We start from the raw sequence: 6,228 nt of genomic DNA, 5'->3' as shown, positions 1-6,228 counted from the left end.
ATGACAAGTTTGTTTCTTCAGCAATTTAAGATTGAAGATTTTCGTGATTCCATACATGCAGATAAATAGCGGCACAAGGCGGAGGTCTTTGTGTACCTGAATTAATGATGTCTCTCTTTTGGGGGGGCCAAGGGAGATCTCAGATGGTCCCATCTGGCTTTCATTTCCTCAAAGGCAGAGCAAGGACACCCAGGGCTCGGTTTACACCCATACCATTCTGCCACTGGGGGAACTCTATTTAATTATTATAAGTTAAAAAACTCCTAAGTGACGTTTTCATGCATGGGATCTTTAAGAACCAAAAGTGGTCTAGCTATGAAGGCCAGATTAAGAGAGAAGAACCTAGAAACTGTGTTCTTTTAATTTCTCTTTATTTTGACATATACATGTCTGATTGATGATTGTCTATACCAATATCAAACAATAGAAGCCTCTATTGCTTTCTGGCTATTGGACTTGGAATAGCGTGGATGAGGCCTTAGAGGATTGCCTAAACTAATTCATATAAACTTTACACATGCTACATGAAATGAAACCACTTATTTGTGTGAATAAAGCTCTTGCGTGTAGGATTTGAAGATTTGGACCGCGTGCCTCCAGTGGTGGTCCACCAAGAGCCAGGGTCCGTCCGACGTCTCCGCCTTTAAAAGTGAATTATTCCTCGCTACTTGTCAAACCAAGTGTTTATTCTTGGGCGGGAACATGGGGGAGATTGTTGGGAATTTGTAAATTACAGAGTGTGTTCTAGACCTATCTATCTCAAAGTGTCCTGAGAAACTCCGTGTTGATGTTGCACTATGAAATAGAACTGAATTGAATTGGTATCAACAAATTTAAACAAGAGGAGGTAGGACGCGCTCATTTTCTCCTGAATTTTATAGTTTTTTCTTCAGAACCAAAATAACTCTAAAAAAATCACACCATAGGGGTTTTAAAGGTACGTTAATTATCTTACGTAAAAAACATGAGCCGAAACCCCACTCGCAGTGTCCTTCGACCTTCTAAACATTTAGTACTGAAGTTTTAGTAACCTGTCTTTTCAGCTGTCCTGTTGACACGTAAGCTGACTGGAAGTGCTGTGGACAAAGAAAATGTACCGCTGGCCATCTCATTCAATATTATACTAGTAGATTAAAATATATGTGATTATATATATAGATAATAATTATACTATTAAATAAATGGACAATTTTTGTGATGTAGGCCGAGAAAATGAGCTTCTCGTCTTTGAAAGACCACTGCTTTTAAGATAACCAAACCTGGGTTTTTAAGGAGGTGTTGAGTGGCTTTTCCATTAGTGGCCCCTTTCAGTCTACACAGGGTCTCACCCTCCTCTCGGACGGGGGGCTCCTAAGTTTGGTTCTGACTCAGTGCCCAGTCCTTCCCACCGTTCCTCTTCCTGTTCCTCTCCCGCCATCACCATAGCCGCACCACGGTGACCAGCACGGTGAAAGTGATAGAGCACGGGGGCGGTCTCGCAATGCAGAGATGGCTGTCCACCAGGCCAGCGATAGCCGGCCAGCTGCGGTGGATCCTGCCGCGTTGAGTGTTAGTCGTCGATGGGATGGGGTGGCGAACGTGCAGGATTTTACTGAAGACGCTGGTGCAGGTCGCAGTCGCAGCTCCACGCGGTTGCCTGGGGGACCAACATGAAAAGTAAGTAGAGATAATGAAACATGACTAATAGGGTAATATAGGATCAGAGTCTCATGGGGGTTTCACACCTGCCATCATGCTGAATCCCCCTAAGTTCCTTTTCCCCCTTGGTGGTGTTCTTTTCGAAGAACGCATTGCTACAATAGCTAAGATCATAAGGCGTATGACTGGTAACTTGATTTTGTCTCCTGTAGTCATGGTAGCTTCAGCGGTCTGAGCTAACGATGCTCCTGTAGTCAGGTCGTAGCTTAGCGGTCTGAGCTAACGTCTCCTGTAGTCAGTGTAGCTTGCGGTCTGAGCTAACGTCTCACTGTAGCTCAGGTGTAGCTTAGCGGTTCTGAGCTAACGTCTATGTAGTAAGTAGCTCAGCGGTCTGAGCTAAGTACTCCTGAGTTCAGGTATTAGCTGTCTGAGCAGATCCTGACAGTAGCTTAGCGGTCAGCTCATCCGTAGTCAGAGTTAGCAGGCTGAGCTATTCTCCTTGTCGGTAGCTAGCTTAGCTAAGTCTCCTTATCAGGTAGCGAGCGTCTGAGCTAACGTCTCCTGTAGTCAGGTAGCTTTAGAGTCTTAGCTAACGTCTCCACAAATACGTAAGTCTACAGAAGGTAGCTTACAGTCTGACTAACGTCCTCCTGTAGTCAGGTAGCTTAGCGTCTAGCAATCTCCTGATAACTTACAGTCTACTAAGCTACATGATTGACAAGTTACGTGTGCCACGCCCCTAGCATCACCCTGCTTTATTGTCAATTTAAAGAATGGGGACGTTGTACAAAATTAAAATCATGCTGTATTGAGTAGACATGGAAACTACCAACTCAATAAGAAAAAAGCTTTATTAAGTTATAAATCGAATTGCGAAGATGGTTATGGTATGGCTTGAATTCTTTAGAATAAACACAGAAGTAACAACTAGAAGTATTCACTCTGGAACCTGACAGCTGGAGTGTGTAGTCTGATGTGTGAAGGCGGATCATCGGTCTTGTAAACTTGGTGATGGCAGGTTGTTTCCCCCGGAGCTAGGACCGCCAGGGGTAGAGAGGGGCCAGGGCGTCGTTCTTATGTAGGAGATGTTGTTGTACTCAGCTGGAGCACCTAGACAGACAGGGGACACAAGACAGACATCACCAAGACAGGCATACGCGCAACTGGTTGACACTTGTACAAAAGGGGTTGGGGTTGGCTGAAGAGGCGAGTGCGGACTGTGACATAAGGGGGTGTTTGTGTGAAGTTAATACTTCAGTTGCAGGTGTTGGTTTCCAAAGGGGACATTGCAGATGCACGCTGAAACGTTAGATGTAATTACGAGCACAGTTAGTTTTTAGCCTTGTCACAAGCACACACCACCAACACACACACACACATCCACACACACACCACACACACACACACACACCCACAACACACACACACAACTACACACACACACACACAAACAACACCCACATCATTTCAACAGTCCTTTTCTGCACCTCTAGTCCAGGCGCAGATTCAGGCTCCCACGCTGCACAACTCGTGTTGTTGTGCAGGTGAGATGTGTCTAAGCCTGGAGAGGCCCTGAACACACCGGAGCCCACCGTCACGCAGACGGTTATAACTGGCGGTCCTGCTTCGCCATGTGTTCAAGTGCTCCAAGCTGCAGCAGGAGGAGATCAATGACAGGGGGGACACAGTCATCAAATTATCTGAAGTTCTGTAAAATAACTCTGTGAATAAAGCTGGTGAAAGTGGGTTCATCAAAACGGCTTTAAAGCCAATAGAACCTGTGGTGAGACTCACACGTGTTTTAGGTCGGACTGGGATATCGATGATTGAGACATTTTAAGGCGTTTCAGTACAAAGCCCTGTTTGTGTACCCACACCCACTAACACTTGGGTTTGGCTCACAACACTCCTGCGGAATAAATGGTGTCCTGAGTGAAACTATTACATTCTCTCTTATTATATTATATATATACTAATATATATTATAATATTATATATAGATAATCTATAATATTATATATATATATTGACAAGGAACTCAAAACTGATATTAGCATATGGTTGCAAAAAGGAGATTCATATTCATAATTCAACACTAAAAGGTGTAAAGTAATAGATTAGTATAGACATTACAGCAAGTGAGATATTCAAGCCTTATTTGATATAATTTTGAGGATATGGCAGTACAGGATTTGAACCAATTCAAATCTCGAAAATTAGATATTACAGAAAATCATACAAAAAGGTTTTAAATCATCAGAAATGTCCGCCCTCTGAATGTATAATCATGAAATATACTCAGTACTTTGTTTGGGCAACATTTTGTTTAAATTACTAGTCTCAATGCAGCGATGGATGGATGCTATTCAGCCTGGGGCCATGCTGAGGGTTATGGAAGTACAAGGATGCTCTCAGAGGGGGCCCTGCGGAGGGGTATGGCAAGGACCAGGATGCTATCCAGCCTGGGGACCTGCTGAGGGGTTATGGAAAGACCGGATGCTATCAGCCTGGGGCGCGCTGAGGGGGTATGGAAGACCAGGATGCTATCAGCCTGGGGCCCTGTTGGGGGTGTTATGGAAGACCAATGTGTATCAGCCGGGGCCCTGCTGAGGGGTGATGGAAGACAGGCTTGCTATCAGCCTGGGGCCCTGTTGAGGTGTTTCGAAGACCAGGATTGGTATCAGCCTGGGGCCTGTGAGGTATTATGGAGACCAGAATAGGTATCAGCTAGGGCCCTGCTGAGGTGGTTATGGAAGACAAGGGATTCTATCAGAACAAACAACCATGGGAGTGTGTTTCGGGGGGGGGCAGTATCTTTCATCTTTCACGGAACAGTTCCCTTCGGTGTCAGTCCAAGCAAATGAATCCCTGGTCTTACGTTTGGCCATCGTTATTTTCTGTATTTCAACAGCAGATACGTAGACAGTCCACTTCCTGTTTACACTGGCCCGCACAATGTGAATGGTGGCTCTATACAGCTGTGTGGAGAGGATCCAGTATGTGTCAGAATGGTAGGAGGTCCACACCAGGCTGGGATTAAGAGAAGGTCCTGATCTGGATGTGCATTAAGCGATTAATCCCGCCTAATGCTTGTGTTTCGGCGATTGCTTCCCTCACTGGCCGGAGGCAGCAGATGTTCATCTCCTCAGGCACTGTCGGAGGGATGGACAGTGTCTCTTTAGGGCTCTGACTGACTGATTTCTATTTATAACAACATATATGTTTTCTGAGACATTTGTTCTGTTTAAATGAAATACTATTGATGGTAAGCAGAAAAAATATACAATGGTTAGGCAGCAAAAGTTTTATTTTCAAATGGAATGATTTGGTACCTAGCATGACAAGGAAGACTAATATCATAATTACATGTAAACTATTTAGTTATGACAGTTATGCAAAGGAAACTGAACAAAAATATGTCTAACATTAGCAAAAAACTGCTGTTCACTGCCACTGTTTTGTATTAAAGCAAAAATGGGGAGAACATGAAAGTATGTATACTGCATTTTGCAGCCCTAGCAGGAGCATGAGTGAGGACTTGGGTGCCTCTGAGACAGACAGGTACCTGTATCCAGAGATGTGGAGCAGCTTGTTGGCTCACAGGCGCAGCTCTCTTGAGAGCAGACAGACTGGCTGAGAGTCCACCGGCAGAGATGTGACTGGTTCAGCTGAGACCCAGCTTCTCAGGAAGGCATGCGGAAAGTAATGCCTGTGGAGATAAAGACAGAAAGATGAAGAGAAGCAGAAATGTGTCTGTTCCCTCCACTGCCCTTTAACCCAGGCCTTCTACCTCCCTCTTTCCTCCCCTCCATAAGCGTCCTCCCTCAGCCCTGTCTACTAAAAATGACATTGCTAATAAACTGCTTTCCTAATTCCATTTTTAAGTATCAAAATATGTTCTGATGTCATAGGCAAGGCGGGCGAATGAAGAGAGAAACACCCAAAAGTGACTTATTTTACCTTATACATAAGTTACCTGTCAACCGATGGTGTTGTAAAACCAAAACCCTGATCTTTCCAAAACCTAACCAAGTAGTTTGGTCCCCTTGGTTTACACCCATGTATAAAACTGCGCCTGTCGCTGGTAGGACGTGTCACTGAAACATAGTCTGGATAATAATGGAGGATGATTACCTAAAACGCTCGTACTCACTGGCCAATGTCACCTCTGTTTCTGCTCTCTGTGTGCTGCCGTTCTCAAACTCTGTTGCTTTGGGGGAAACAGCCAGCTACAACGCTGATGTCTGAAGCACAATTTGCATCGGGTGCAACAAGGCAGGCCTGCTTTAGCCTGCTTTAGCCTAGATGTAGAGACACCCTAGCAGCAGCACTGTAATCTGCAGCCAGGGTCAGTCCAGCAACTCCGATGGCCTGGGAGCTGGAAAAACCAAATCTGGTCAGGCCAAATCACTCGTGTAGTAGAGTCAGTGGGCGGGGCTTAACTAATGACAGCAGAGTTGTGACGTTCTGGATGTATTCTCTGCTAAAACAAGAAGATGGCTGCTGCTGCGTGCGGGTAGACAGGACCGATCCACTCTGAAGACTTGGAGTTAAACTCTGAGTCATTCTTAAAAAGGTAGAGATGTGTTT

At 44.9% G+C, this 6,228-nt stretch overlaps 1 long non-coding RNA gene across 1 annotated transcript; it reads right to left on the bottom strand.

Moving 5' to 3' along the window:
* Nucleotides 1-2,674: 2,674 nt before the first annotated feature.
* LOC116703570 (uncharacterized) lies at nucleotides 2,675-5,233 on the bottom strand. Its single transcript, XR_004335454.1, has 3 exons — nucleotides 5,204-5,233; nucleotides 3,126-3,289; nucleotides 2,675-2,748 (listed from the first exon to the last, which is right to left on the bottom strand). It is a non-coding gene; the product is annotated as an uncharacterized LOC116703570 (long non-coding RNA).
* Between the last annotated feature and the right edge of the window lie 995 nt (nucleotides 5,234-6,228).

The sequence above is a fragment of the Etheostoma spectabile genome, chromosome 15 (genome assembly GCF_008692095.1).
Source record: "Etheostoma spectabile isolate EspeVRDwgs_2016 chromosome 15, UIUC_Espe_1.0, whole genome shotgun sequence".
Lineage (NCBI taxonomy): Eukaryota > Metazoa > Chordata > Actinopteri > Perciformes > Percidae > Etheostoma > Etheostoma spectabile.
This window is presented reverse-complemented; position numbering and strand designations above follow the sequence as displayed.